A 16,129-nucleotide genomic window follows, 5' to 3' on the forward strand; every position below is an offset into this window, starting at 1 on the left:
CAATGAAATGTCAGTATTTTCTCAGGAAAGAAATGAGAAATGGCTTATTCAGTACCAAAAGGCATTTGGATTTTTTGTTTGCTAAATCATTTTCCCTTCCATCTTTTGAAGTCTGCAGACGAGGCACCCGTAAGCAGTCTGTAGTCTCCCCCGGGATGCTGGGAGCTTTGCAGCAGTGGCAGGAATGCTGTCCTTATCCTGCTGTTGGCAGGCTGACCCAGGACACATAAGTCCAGTGCACCTGCAGCCTGTGGAAAGCTGTGGCAATGCCGGTTGCCTTACGCAATCGAGCAACAACCCACCTCAAATTTCAAAGCAGTTGTAAGACCCAGCACTGTCGCAGAAGGGTATGAATGGGGCTGTTTTCATATCTCTTATGCAAATGTCTGTTAGCACAACAATGTTATCCATTGTTATCCGCAAACAGCAGGATTTTATCCGGTGCTCGTCTTGGTCCCTGATCATGGAAAATGTATACAAAGTATAGTCAAAGAAACTTGAGCCAACAGACAGCCACTCCCTGTGAAACCACATACTGCAGGAATGAGAGAAGGAACTCAACAGGCATCAAAAAGTCAACACCCAGGGAAATTCCAGCATTTGGTAATGGCTCAGGAAGATCAGTCCCTGCAAACCCATGTATGTAGCTGACCTGCAAAGCAGCTGTGTGTGTGAGAGAGAGAGAAATCAGCCAGAGAATGAGTAAGAGAGCTGAAAAAAGAAATTATGTGCTCTGCCTTCGGTCCATGAAAGCATAGCAATAGTGCAGTGGCATTAGCTACAGACATGCATCCACGGAGAGGCATGAAAGCACTTTGGAGGGAGGTGGGAAAGCCAGGAAAGCATCAGCGAATTTCCGCAGATGGATGAAGATAGGGTATCAAAAGGGAACAGACTGTCTGGATTGAGCTGTATAAGATGGCAGTATCTAAAATATCCAGCAGAAAGATTTGCAAGCTGTGAGACCATAAAAAGTGCAATGCAAGAGACATGCAGGGAAGGAAAGATACTCTAAGGGCTAAAATCACATAAGCTGGACAAAAGCATTTCCAGCACGTTGCAGTTTGGAGGGACAGGAGGCAAAGCTTCTTCATGAGTTTCCCTCCTGCTCGCTGTGCACACATCCACAAAGCACAGTCTGAAATTCTCCAATACACTGAGCATCACCTGGAAATGTATCCTGGGCTCTCCCGCTGGAAATGATCGTCTAAATAAAGGGAGGATCCCTATTCTCAGGTGCTGTGGACATGATGCCTGATCCAAAGCTGCTGAAATGAATGGAAGACCTTATGCTGAGCACATCTAGCTCCTCTCAGTTATGATTGCTCCAAAGAAGGATCCACAGCACTTACAATTTCCTTTCTAATTAAGAGCTATGAACTGGACTCCAAATCAGACCTCATGAATCGGCATAACTTCTTTTTTCCTCTCTCTCTGGTGATGCTGGAAGGGAAAGGCCCTGTGCTAACCTTGCTGGGTAAAGTTCCAGTCGCCCCAGTCATGAGGGAGAGGCTGCATCTCATTGCAGATACAAACCGCAATAGCTGCACTGTGCTATGGGGCAACGAAAATGGGCCCGCAGGCTTATGAGTTCGATCCTACTTGTCAAATAGACTCCCTTTCAGACAGTGCTTGTTTGACCTTGAAATGAGATTGTAACTATAGCTGGTCAAAAATTTACAACAGACACTGGTTCTGTTCAATGAAATGTCTGCAGGAAATGTCTACTGATTTACTTACAAGGTTAAAAATAAATTGAACTGTTTTCACATTTTTTGGAATGAAATCAGAATCCTTCAGATCTCCCTCTCAGATTAATAATTTGGTTTGTTTTGTTTTTTTGTCACCGAATCCTCTATTTATTTCACACTTCGAGTCTTTCATTCACTGTGTTTTTTACAACCCTCCGGCTGTCAGTTCCTCCACCACATGTCCTAGTCTCTCCCAATTCTCTCTTCTGTGGTCCTTTCAAAACCTCGTCTTCAAGAAAGGATGCAGCTTTTAAAATAAAACAGATTTTTATTTCTGGAATTGAAATTTAACATATTATCACCAGCAAATAAGCTGAATCAAAATTGCTTTAATTTTTTCCTACCTGGGTTGGTTCTGCAGTGCTGAAAATTATTCAAAGAATTCAGCATTTTATAACCTCTCACGCGCAAGGCACATGCAGAAAGGTCACTGCACCAGCTCTGCGCTGCCACAATTCTGCTTCGAGGATAACTGCAGCTTTGCCTCTATGTGCCCTGGTATCTCTGGTGAAAAGGGAATCCCAGCTTTAAGCTACATCTTAAAAAGTATGTTTTAAGCATCCTAGCGGAAATGAAGAGTCAGTATCTGAAATGAGGATGCAAACAGGTTGCTACAAAAGGAGAGAGGCTGTTGTTTTGGAGAGCAAGTAGCTGCTATTGAAATGAGAAACTGTAGCACTGGAGGCCTCCAGTACAGCCCTCCACCTTGAGTAAACACATGTTGTATGTACAGTACTTTTGATTAGCTTAATAGGCTGATGGATGTCACTGTTGTTCTACATAAACCAAAATGGCAAAGCAAAAAAGATAATTAAAACAAAATAAGCTTATAGGAGAGAGTTCCCAAGGGCACACACTCTAACCTGGTGTGTGCCAGTTAGGTTGGACAGCTTCTTCAGGGGCTTCGTAAGTGCATGTCTAACGTATCAAATTGTTAACTACAGAGATAAGGTCAGGCTAATAGCTATATGTAAAAAAGGAAGGCTATTACCAAGGCTAACAAAGATGCAGAATGGAAATCAGAGACATCCGTGTACAGACAGACAGGGCTTGCATAGCAGGCAGGCTATCAACTTCTGCTCTACTCCACACTCCATCACTTCTGCAAACTGCAGCCTAAGTGGGAGGAAACACTGAGAAATTGCCCCAACAGCTGAAAATCAGGGTAGTTTTTAATTTGGATTTTGCATCTTGAAAGCCTACAGTACACACTCCCTTGTAATATTTCTGTGGTTGGAAGAGCAAACTGCACAGCAGCTCTGGGATTAAACAACAGATACAAGGTCACATTTCCCAAAACATCCAGCAACTTGGGTGTTCACAATTTTGAGAGGTCCTATGTAATTTGGGCTGTGTCTGATGACTGGGACTTGGCCACTCAAATCTGAAGCAGCTGTTCAGACACTTTGAAAAATTTCACTCACGACTGAATGGTTCTTGCCATTGAGGCTTATCTAAAGTCAGATTTTTCCAAGCAGTTATAAGCCTCACAGTTCTTCGCATTTTACCACGTCATTTGCAACCGCTCCAAAACCTCAGGGGCAAGAAGCATTTGTTGATTAGTTTACTAGGAAGGATTCACGCTTGTGCAGCATGATGCTCACTGCTAGGAGAAACTAGGTCACCAAGAGGCTATTTTAGTGATTGCCAGAGATGCAGCTGCCGTATTTCTAGGTCAGTGGTCACTTCTACTTTAATAGCTTTATAAAGGTTTAAGAAGCAAATGGAGTTTTTGCTTGCATTCTTATGTGCAAGTCAGTAGCCTAACATTTAATGAGAGGCGGCTTTCAGTTGATTCTCACTGTTTCAATGAGGGATAATTTACACTGAATTACTGACAAAGCTCCGGAAAACCAGTAGAGAGAGGCAGAGCCACCAGAGCACAGAAAATATGTCCCATCCTTGTGCATTTGCCCTTATAACGTCTTCAAGGTAAGGAAAGATACAGGCTTGCAAACAGCCCCATCAAACACAGTACCCGGCCTCCAACTGTTTTAAGTCGCAGCTGCTTGTTTGGGGCAGTCACAGGGCGAGCTGCCCACAAGCAAAGCTGCCTCTTAAAAACCCTCTGTGAGCCCACGGCCTGTGTCCTGCTGATGAAAACTTCTGAACCTTTAACCTATCTAATATAGCCATCTTTTCAACTGTATCACAACCTCTGTGGGCTCAGTTTCATATTTATTATACACACCGTGTCATGTTCCACATGTAACCTGCCCTCTTGGTTTGCTCTGCCTAAGAGTTGTTCTACTTTATAAGCATGTTTTTGCTGCTGCTGTCTCTTCCGCCCTCTCCATCAAACTCACTAAGAGGCGTGTAATCAAACTTAAGAGCAAGTAAGGCGCACTGACTCTTATCACCTAGTAATTTGCAATTAAATACAGCTTGCACAACTCTGATGTAAGCTCATGATGATGAGGTCCCTGCCCCTTCTGTAGCTTTTGGCAGGATCCCAGCACCCTGACCACCAAGTCTGTGGGGTCACCATGAAGTCACCCAAAAACAGAGACAAAGGTTTTGAATGGTGTGAGAGAAAACAAAGAAGAAGGCTTCAAAATGTATCAGGAGTGTGAAGCTTCTGATCCAGATCTAATTCTGTCAAAATGTGGGAGCTGTGATCTCAGTTGCCCCACGTATACATGGACCCTGCCTCTGTGACAAGGGCTCAAGTCAAGTGGAATTTGTTTCCTGAAAGGAAGACTACTATTTAATCAATAAGGAAAGACAAGTGCCTGAGGCTTGCCCAAATTTAATAGGTCTGGATGCCAAAATACACTTGGGATGCCTCAAAGTCTTGGTAAGAAGAATAATTCAACTTCTTTCACATGCTGTTTCACAAGTATCCACTATGCAAACCAATAAAACCAAAAAGGGAACCTCAACTGCAAATAATTTAGCAATGGGAGCGCCGCGCAGCTATGAGCCACAGAAGTGAAACCCTCTAAGCTAGCAAAGGTAGATTCAGACCTGCAAATTATCATCACCAGGTTTGTAGGCCAAATATGTTCTTAAAAGAGAATTGATGTGCCACTGGTCAACTGCACAGAATCACTGAAACACATTACTCCAGTCTGCTCTCCAGCAGTGAACTTGGTCTGAGACATTTTCAAGATGCTGATGAAATTAATTCATTTGTTATCCCATGAGATCCCTTAGGAAAGTCTTTTTGCTCTGTCTCAGAATGGGCTGAGCTCATTTAAGTCTCTCCCAAGAACAGGAATCCTGTGGGTTGCCTATTTATAATAAACAGGAAGCCTGTGGTAAAGTCTGTGTCATGCACTGCTGGTACTTACTGTTTATGCCCGCTCTGAGGACACAGAGCTATTTCGCAGAACGATGACTCTGTCTGCTCTACCCTGTTATTAGTCCTCTATGAGACATCTTACCAATCACTTCCTGAAATGAGAACTACAGTTACCATATGTGTAAAGGCACACTTAAATTAACCTTTAGTTTTTTAACTTTCAAAACCTCCAGACTAAAATTTTAAGTCCCTACATTCCTTTTTACAGTTGGATAAAGTTTTGCTTCCCCTGTATGGATCAAGTCACTATCTGCAAGTCAACAGGTCTAAAAAACTTTTCCCTGTGCTTATGAATACAATATCATGTATAAATCTTGTGGTTACACATTATTGCTGAAACTACGGAGAACAGAATTTGTTCAGCTATTTCTCCAGACTGAGGGATAGAGAATTTGGCAGGTGCCAAATGTCACTTGCAACATGTATATACAAGGGTTTATTTCTGCTCCTAATTAGGTCAGCATTACTTGGTGAAGCCTGCTTGGAGGCTTTCTTCCCACCAATGCTGCCCCAGGTGGTACAACAAGCCATGGCTGGAAACAATTTCCTTCTGTTCTTCCCAGGCATCCCGTGGAAGAGCTGGCCCCATGCTCTGAGCAGCGTGCAGGTGTTCAGCATTACATGGTTGCCACTGAGCAACTATCCTTCCTGGGCTGTTTCATCTCCAGGTGGGAGGTGTGAGCTCAAAACTGCCAAAGGAAAATAATAAGGATGTGGCTAACACCCTGCAACAAAAAAAAGGCCAAGGCTCAGTTCAGCAGAAGGAAACTGTTTCCTTTAGCATCAATCTCTAAGGAGCATTTACAGGTCTTGCCGCTTTGTGCTGATGGATTTTTTCAGATGTTTTGTCACAGCACTTTCAGAACCGCCCCTGTCATTTCCCATCTCTGTTATTCAGCCTTGTGTCTGACAGCTTTGACAGAGCGAAAACCCCTCTGCTACGGCTGCTCAGGGGGTCACTCCGCATCGCAACACTGATGCCATGATAGCATGATGTCAGTTGCCCTGTGCTGTCATACAATTAAACTCTTGTTAGCTTCCATCACTAAAAGAAATTGTGGTTTATTTACATTGGAAGAGGCCAAGCAGAGGAATTCACGCTTAAAGTAAATAACAAAAAAGAAACACTTGAATCTAAGTGGTAGAGAATGACTTAATCTGGAGTTGGGTAAAACACCTAAAATCTTAGACAACTAAATAAAAATGCCTGGATTTAAGTATGTCTAAGCTGCAACTCATGTTGATTTCCTTGGGATTGTCATAGATATTAAGTATTTCTGAAAAGCCAAGCCAGTTCTATTTTAATTCCCAAACACTTGGACCCCAAGAAAAGTAATCACTTGAACAGTGATGTCTTCAGGAATCACACAGTGATTCAAGACTATGTGACAACAGACCACTGAAAGATTGACCGTTTAATAGCTGATCAGCAGCCACTGAAAATGAGCCCGTGCCCTCAATCCACTCTCAAGAAAAGAGAGTCCACCCTACAAAATACCTCAGTGCAATTTGCACTAAGTATGGTGACACTGGCAGGCAGAGTGTCCTGTCATTTTATAAGGTCAAGATTAAATTATAAGCTACATTGTCGCTACAAAGCAAGGCTGCTCCACACCTGGTATAGTTAGGGCCTATCTCCTGTTGGGAGAAAATACTCAGTGCCACCAGAGTCATTTCTGCACCTGTGCAAAGGCAAAGCAGATTGTTTTCTAGAATCGAATCCGGAAGATTGCAGATCCAGTGTTGGGTCTGGAAAACAGATCTCTCTGCAGTCTCTAGTACTTCAGCTAACTATTGAATCTCATACCCAGCCCCTGAATAAACAAACCAACAGAAAAGGAGCAAATATTATGCACTTCACATGACTGCTGATCAAACATGCAAACCAAGTGAACACAGGATTTGTCTGAATGACACAATGCCCACCTGCGATTAAGCTCCCAGTGTGATATGATGCTATTCTGATAAACTTGTCGTCATCTATAACAATACATTCAAGAACAGACACATACATTGTCACAATATGGAGACCGTATAGAGTCTTTGCAGGGACTGAGCACGAGATAAATGAAGAAAGCAAATGAGGCCGTTGGCAGCACCATTTACAAGTTGCTGCTAGTGGGCCTGGGGTAGGCTGGAACTGCTTCACAGAAAAATGCCATTTCCTATGCACAGCGGGTTGTATCAGCATAACAAATTCAACTGTGTTGACCTATACAGGTTCATGCTTAAAAGAAGAAAAAAACTACACGAAACAGAATGAGAGGTGACAACAAAACTCAGCATCCCAGCTCACCATGTCTCTGAGTGTCCAATCCCTCACAAAACAAGACAGACAAAATAAATAGCAGTGAATTGCCTTCAACAGTCACCAAAGGGAGCAAATGTTTTCATGACAGATGAGGAAGCCACAGCAAAAGGCCTGCCAGGGAATGCTTCGCAAAAGATCCGGTGTGCCCAAGTGGGGTGTAAAATGCCAAATCAACTGTAAAAATTGCACAAGCTCATCAAACCCGCGGAGCTGGGGTACGCACCGTCGTGATGCGGTCCAGAAGGCCAGGATCTTCTTGAGTGCATGCAGATTTGACTGCATCGTGAGCTCTGCCAGGATGCTGTTCTCAGTGAGGAGGGTAAAGTACCTTCACCATCAGCGCTGCAGGTTGTGATGGGGAAGGTGAGGCAGCGCATGGGAAGGCAGGCCAGGGGCAGGAAGGGAGAAGGAGCCAGCCTCGCTCACCCTTTTAACAGACAGGCAGTAATAATGACAGAGCTCTACTCGCCAGCAGTCAGACAGCCATAGCTTGCTGTACGCTCACATTGCAGTAATTGCCATTGCTGCAGGCACTGAGCTGATGAGACAAGAGTAAAGGAGAGCAAGGGGACTAAAACAGGGAAGGAAAAGCAGAAGGGATGCAAAACGCAGAAGTTGACTTTTTTGTTACCCCTTAGAAAAGCACTGCCATCCGCTATGAAGCTAATGGCAGGTCCCTGTGTTTTAGTCATCCTGAACTGCAAAGCTCAAACAGATCAGCGCTGCCTCATAGCCTTGCGCAAAGGAGTGATGATTTACCCCAGCCCCATACTGACACTTTCTTCAGAGCCTAAAGTGTTCTTATAAATAACTATAAAAGCTCCTATTTCAGTTTCACAGTGGAGTCACGGCTCCTTGGGAAATGATAATAAAATGAAACAGAGGCAATACCAGCAGTTCTCACATCTTTTCTGGTTTTGATCAGTGACCCTGTGTGATCTCTAATACTCATGAAGAGAGATTGAAAACAAATTTTACCTCCAGTTTCACAACCACACCTACAGGTGCTCTCAACCCAGTCCTTATGTTGGGAACTAAAGGCTGTGGTTGGGTAATAGGCTGGTCTTTCTTGGCTCAGACACTGCCTCTTCAGATACTGCCTTTTCTCCTCCAGCAATGAGAACCGGTCCTGGGAAAGTCCTTTGCTTCCCTATACAGAATGATACTGCAGGGCTGACAACGGGGGAAAAGCTGTTGTCACACGGGTCCCTCTCCTCCTTCTCTGCTGCTGCTTCTCACCTGCACTGGAGGGGAAGGGAAAGAGATGAAAAAGGCAGGCAGCAGTATGATGAAATTAATAAGGGAACCCAAAAAGAAATGACAGAGAAACCACACAGAAAAAGAAACCCAGAGAAAGGCAGACAAGGGAATCCTAATGAGAACAGGTCACCTTACTGAATCACACATGATAACGTTTCTGTGCATGTTTTGTGCCATCCTATCAAATTAAATCATTAATTTTCTCATAGAGGGTTCTATAAAACAGCTATGAAAAGGATTTAATTCCTTATTATATTCTGAAAGATAGTGGCCTAGTTAGGTCCATCATGTACCCATCCACATTAAGTTAAATAAGATTTTCCTGTAAGGTAAGGACATTTTTGCCACAGTCCCCTGTTTCAGATCCTGAAGAAAGCAGGAATTATTTGACCTGTCATATACATAGGGAAGCTGAAGCACTGCTAAATTTATAGCTAAAGATCTTCAAAAAGCAGGTGCCTAAATTCATGGCCTGAGTTTCAAAAGCACAGAGCGGTTTGCAGACCCCACTGACTTCAAAGAGTCCTGCTCAGCCATTCACACAGTTTTGGAAAAGAAGGAAAAAGATAGGGATCTCTTTTGATTGAAAGCTTGGCCTGTAGGTCAGGGTTGGGATGGGAAACAGGGCTGAGCAAAATGAAGGCACAAGCACATTACAGGCTGGGTGCGGGAGCTCGCTGTAATCCACCAGTTTACCGTAATCCGCTGTGCTTGCTCTGGGTGTAATGTGCTAATTTTCCCAAGTGAGCTCTGCCCTGCCCTCTTGCTGTCCTGGTACAGTGTGTATTTGCTAAATTTATGGTTATTTTCCCCTCCCCATGCAAGGGGTCTATGTCTTCTCACTATATCAGTAACAGGAGATCAGTCTACCTGACTGCATTAATTAACAATGTGCTGAAATTCAAAATGTTTTCTTTAAAGAGTACACAAGCAGCAGGGCAGTGCTCTCCTTTGATCTTCAACCTGCTCACACCGCTTCCTGCTCTGCTCCTTCCCTGATCACTTCTGATACTGAACTCTTCCGGATGTTCCAAAGAACATGCCACTATAAAACACGAGGACCAGAAGCAAGGAAAGTACCAATAATCTCACTCCAAAAACAATATATCCACTCAACATCTCTAATTACAGACAGCCAGGACAGATTCACAAGCCTTGTGCTGGAGACAGGAATGTTTTCAATTACCTTTGGTCACTAGACTGCCAGGTAGCCAATTGCTCTGTCAAGTTATCCAAGCAAGGTTCCTCCCTCCTCATCGTATACATCTCTGAAGCTGCTAACGCTGAAAGCAGCTACACCCTGGATTAAAGATCACTGTGGATACCAACCATGGCCTTGCTAATACTTCACAGCAAGATGGTTTGCTGGATGGGGTCTCGTCAAACACTGCGGACGTTAAAAGATTTTGCCTTACAATTTGTCTTGATTGGATTAACACCATCCGTCCACGCACTCGTGAGACCCCACAGGGGCTCTGTGTAACACTGTAATTAAACAGTAAGACACAACAGGGCAGAAATGGAGGGGTATTCATTCACATCTCATATCTCCAATATAAACCCTTGTCAACGGTACTCCCGACAGGGAAGTGAAATGTCTTCTAATTCTTCGTCCATGGTCAGAATTTACAAACTCCCATAAAATGTGGGAGGAAAAGCAGGATCCATCTCTGCCACTGGCTTCAGTTCAGGTAAGTGGGCAGGGTGATGCTAATATACGGCATTTCTGAGCACATGCCGTTCTTCAAAGTTCATCAAGCCATCATTTCTATTATAGTAGAGAAACCCTTATGACGTCAAGAAGCAGTTGCAAAGGTAACCGTGATGCTGAAAATAAAGTGTGGATCTCGATACACATGACATGACAAGGAAATGCATCGTGTGACTCCAAGGAATTAAATAAAGCCAGTTAACAATGATTGAAGCAAAAGCACTCCAACCACAGGGAAGGTGGCAGAACATTTTAAGGCAATGTAAACTTCCTTTTATTGCAACATAAAAGCTGCATTTAGCTTCTTAATCTGAATTATTCCACCTGCAGAAAACATGGTCAGGCTCTGATTCAGACACTTCTCACGGTAAGAAAAAGAGCCCATGATCTCTTACAAACGCTGTGACATCTCTTTTTCAGAAGCATATCCTACTTAGGTAAGTATATCAGTGAGCACCTTTATCAGTATTTTACACCCAGCTGAAACCTTTCTATTGCTTAACGGATAAAGCATGGGTTATTATAAATACTGAGAGCATTTGAGTTACCTGACCAAACAGAAGACACAAATTGTCCACAAACTCTGGCTAGCTATGAAAGAAAGCTGCGTTAATTAAAAAACTTTCAGCCACCCCCTTACTTTTAATTCTAAAGCAAAAGGATTCTGAATACAGGGCAGATCACTGCCTGCAGACTGACAGCCAGCAGGTCTTGGGTGACCAGCTTCTTCCAGCTGGGCATAAGTCCCTCAGAAACGCCCTTCACCTTGGTCACTGGGTTTTCACATACATAAGATGCACTGCAGAAACAGCTCCTCTTGGAGGATTTCACCAAAGATACTGACTCAATGGCTTGATAAACAGAGAATTTTGAGGGAAACTCAAATTATGCTATTTGTGATAGTGGAGAACCTCCATATTTCTAAAGAAAAAAGGACATACTTATAACATAACTTTTCACTCAGTTATCCTACATGCAAAGTAGTTTACTCTCATCTAGCACTCAGGATCCTTGTGTAGATAAGTCCCATTTCTAATTTTGATGCAGCGCAGAACAGGAGCATGATCTTACTTATCAACCTCCTCCGACACCCTGTCACCCTGAACATGGAAAGAACTATCATCAGCTTCTACTTTTGAACCCTAATTTGGGAGGGTGCTTGAAGCTGGCACTGGCTGTTGAGCACGTCCCTACATTCTGTGCACATGCTTCATTTGCAGCATGATCTGAAGTCCACTATAATAAGACTTACACACAGGCTTGACGTGACAGAGATGCTTACGTGCTTTCCTGAAGGCAGGTGGCTGAGGTGTCTGTCTGACTGAAAAGGACCGCAACCCAACTTTCTTTGTACAGGCATCCACTCAGCAAACTGGGTTCGGCAGCCTCACAAATCATAACCAGATGGAAAATCATATTTTTCCTTCTAAAAGAAAATCAAATGTTTGCTGAGGGGGCACAAAGGTTCCCATCTAACATTCTACCTCCTTCCATCAGTGGCACAGTAAAATTCTGATTCTTTGGAGGCAAAATGACTTCTGAAAAGAGGGCATCTCAGTGGCAAGCAACTTGTTACTTCCAAAGATCAAACCCAGTTTTCTTTAGTCACTAGATCTCATATAAATCTTTCTACTGCAGAACTGTCTACCTGGATGATGTATTTTGTTTAAAACAGCGATACTGATAGATCTCTGTAAGCTCCTTCACCTCTTGGAGAGGTTTATTAATGAAATGTGAAGTTTCACAATGTCACATCAAGTAAGTTCTTCACAAGTTCATTGGATATCACAGTGTAAAACTCCTGCTAAGATTTCTTTGGTGGCTTTCTTCAGTCTGCCTTACTGCCATTGTGACAAAATTTATGCAGGAAAAGGTTCTAAGTTACCTGTCACAGCCAAGTTTTTTTATGTTTAAAGCAAGTTTGGGGAAAAATGAAGGCAACTTGGCATTCATCACTTCCAAGACACAACACAAGAAAGCACTTGTACTTATGTTAACCTGAAGTGCATGCCCAAGAGCTTTGCTTAAAGCAGGACTGTGATTCCTTCTGCAAGTATTCATACATAACTGATGTTGCATTAAAACCCTGTCTGTTAATTTGGCATAATATTAGCTATGAACCTTCTTGTTTCCTGATGGCAGAGATGCTGCAGAATGACCTTTGGCCATGCTGGCAGGAGCTGCCAATGCGCTGGTAAGGTTCACGAAAGGCAAAGCCAATGTGCATGACGGGGGCCTGGCTGCTAAATGATCCTGTTCCAAAATTTTCATGCGTTTCTAAGAGGAAATGAAGTTTCAAGCTAAAAAGTAAATGCTTTGTTTTGAGCAGAAAATTATGATTGTTTTTGTGAAGCAAGCCAGTGCCATCCAACCACTGTCATGGGACTGGGAAATGACACCACACTGTCCTGTGAAGATTGCTATTCAGTTACCAGGTTTGGTCAGGCAACATCTCTCATGATGGCCTACCTCTTCTTTCCAGGCAGATAAACTGTGGTGAAATGTGTGACATAACATCAGTGGAAAGGCGCGTCACCTAGAATGAAAATATTTTGGGTTTTAGTTTTCAAAATTCCACATCTTTTTTTTTTTCTTTTTCCTTCCAAAAGGGTTGAGGGGACAGTTTTCACTAGGTCTGTCACAGAGATCCAGATAAGGTGTCTTGTTTTGCTGGCTCGGTTCTGGACCGCCAGACCCACCAATCAGTGGGTTAACCCTATCAGTTACTACTGATGTACTGTTGATTATAGGTAAATAATGCTTACAAGAATAAAAATGTGAAAATGCAAGTTCTCAGAGCCTCATCAAGGAAAAGAGCCCACCTCCAAGTCTGAGGGTTTTCAGAACTAGGGCTTTGGTTCATTCCAGTATTTTATTTAAGCCATTAAGGAAATGGTTTTTTTTTGGAAAAGTTTGGACGTGTGACTGAATATTTCCAAAGTTCAAAACTGCAGCTTTTTCATTCCTACCAGAAGTGACGATGGTCTTGTGAGCTGGGGCTGGGAGCAGAAATGCAGCATGTCATCACTGAAGCCAACACATCGATGCTAGCAGAAGATCCTTCTACACAAGAAATGTAGTAAAAACTAGATAAAATGACCGGAGAGCATTTGAGTGGCCTGGATCTCTCTTTGCAAAGGCTAGACATTCAAGGTCTTATTATTCCCTAGCATATACTATATCAAGGGAAATAGACACGTGGTGCACACAATTATTTCCCATATACTCCGGAATAAATGAGAACAGAATCAGGCTCCAAAGTAACTGCTTGAGAACTGTTAGTGAACTTACTCTGTAAGTCTCTGCAAAGCCCTGAGCCACCCATCATGCATACATGATATTAATTTTAAGGGGACAAATAATGCAGAGCAAAGAAAAAAAAAACCCATGCAGTCAACCTACAACATTCCAGAGCTATTTACTGGGTGGGTTTTTTTGTCATTTTATAGGTTTTTTAACAGTTTTAAACACTGTCCTGCTTGATTCATTAGTTTGGTCTCCAGTGAATAACTGGAGGTTTTTACAAGTCTAGCAAACACTCCACTGTTATATTATTCTAACCCAAGCTATAATAGTAGTGATCTGTGACAGTTTGATAGCTGCTATACATACAGAGCTGAAGCTTGGATTTTTTTCCTTTCCTCCTTTTTATTTTTTTCCTTTTGGTGAGAGCTGGGGGAAGGCAGCGACAGCCAATCGTGTAACGTGCTGATTTGTTCTGCTGGTGTCTCTCACCCTCCAGCTTGTCAGATGTATTTTTCAGCATATACTAAAAAACTAATCAGAACAATCCTGCAGCGTAAAAGGTGCAGGCAGCGACTTTCTGACGCTTTTCAGGAATTGCCATCACTGGGAATTCTCATGCCCCACCACCTACCCTGAGTAACCTTCATGACAAAACAGGGCTGAATGCCTTCAGAAATGATTCAGGTCAGAGCAAATGTTGCTCATGTTTTATCACCCGGGAAACTCAGAAACTTTCCAAGAATGAAGTTATGGGAGCCGGGCAAGCCAGGGAGCTCTAATGTACTGTCTCTTGCAGACAACAAGGCCTCAGTGTCAAAGCAACAAGACCAAGGGCAGAGAGAGCGGAGAAGAAAGCAGCCCTGAGAACCTGCAGGACACTGGTTACAAACAGGTGGCTGAATGCTAAAGAAAGAGACACAGAGAGAACAAGCAGCAAGACACAGGCATGAATGGAATATATTTTACAGCCTGGCATGAGGAATTTAAGGAATTAAGACAGTTCTTTTTTGTTTCCCAGCTTAGCAGAAATATTCAGGTTTTAATTATCACTCGTCTTGTTGATGGAACATAAATCCCCAAGAATCCCCTTCTGGGGCTCTCTGCAGTCTTTGACTTACCTGACACCCAGAAAGAATTTGATTTTGTGCCTGATGTTGCTGTCAGCAAATAAGAGAAACTGGTGTTAGAGGTTTTAGCCTCCTTTGTTGATCTCAGCTTGCACAGTATGAGGACTTCAAGCAGACTGGCATTAAACAAAAAAGTCCAATGTTCTTTTGCCCTAAATTCCAGGGCGCTACTCTGTGACAGGAGTGCCGGCAGTCACCTCTGTCCCTTCCTCCAGCACATGGCCTCTCTATCCAAGGGCTTGATCCTGCAAGGCTGGGCATGCTGTCCCCACACCAGCACGGGGGTAATCCAGATCATTTCAGTGGAACTACTCACATTCTTAAAGCTGGTCATGATCTTAAAAGCTTTGCTGGATCAAACCAGAATATTTGGCAGTGCACGGGACTGAGTCACTCGGGAACCACTTATTTTGGTGAGCCTTCCTATCAGGTCTGCTGATCACCTTCACAGTAGCACTGCATGCAAACGGCATTTCTGAGGTGATTTGCCTGCACTTTGCATTGCACTATAAACTCCTGATTGTAGGCAACATGCCCTTTTGCTTGAGCAGCTCAAGAAACATCCCCAGTAAGTGACAAAGGCAATGAAATTATGAGTGGAGCAATTTCCAAACTCTGGGGCAGGTCAGAGCCAGACTGAAGTGTAAATCATACATTTTTGGCTTGCCTTTAACTATGTCAGTACTTGTGAGTAAAGCGAGTAAAGAAAACCTCATGACCTCCGGGCCTGGAGCAGCTCACTGAACTTATGGGGACTCACCATGAAAGGCATCTTGCAGGTCTGAGCCCAAGGTGAGTATTAACATCTTCAAGACTCTTTAGCTCAGGTTTCAAGGAAAATCTCCTGCTAATTCACCTTCGTTTCTGTTCGAGCCCAAATGGGTTTAAAGACAATGTCAGGTGAAAGATCTGCAGGGAGTTAAAGCCCCTATTGTCTGTCAGCCTGACTTTAATCCCCCAGCAGTGCAGAATGTGTTTTGGTCTTTGCTCTGCAGCTCTCGCTATTCTAACCACATTGCATGAGCTGTATTCTGCCCCATTTGCTCAGCCTGTTTCCTCCACCCGGGTCACAGGAATGTGACTGAGAATAAATCTATCAGCTAGAGAGAAACTTCCTCTTTACATCTCTAAGGCCTGATGTAGTTTATGCACAGGATTTAAAGCAACTCACTCTGTTGTTCCCGTGCCCTCTGGCAATCCACATTCAATGCAGGAGCCAGGTTTTATAGCATAAACAAAGCAGGTTGCTAAATAATTGAGCTGACAAACTGGTTGGAATGGTTGTGCTTCCAATCTGACAAAGAGGCAAGCTGGTCCCTTGACCTCAGGAACAAATCCTGCCCCTGCTTTTAGGGAACAGACATCACTGCCGCCCTCTGGTCCTACCAATGTGTCAGGTGATAAAGGTAGGTGATCAGT

Source organism: Aptenodytes patagonicus, chromosome 4, assembly GCF_965638725.1.
Source record: "Aptenodytes patagonicus chromosome 4, bAptPat1.pri.cur, whole genome shotgun sequence".
NCBI lineage: Eukaryota > Metazoa > Chordata > Aves > Sphenisciformes > Spheniscidae > Aptenodytes > Aptenodytes patagonicus.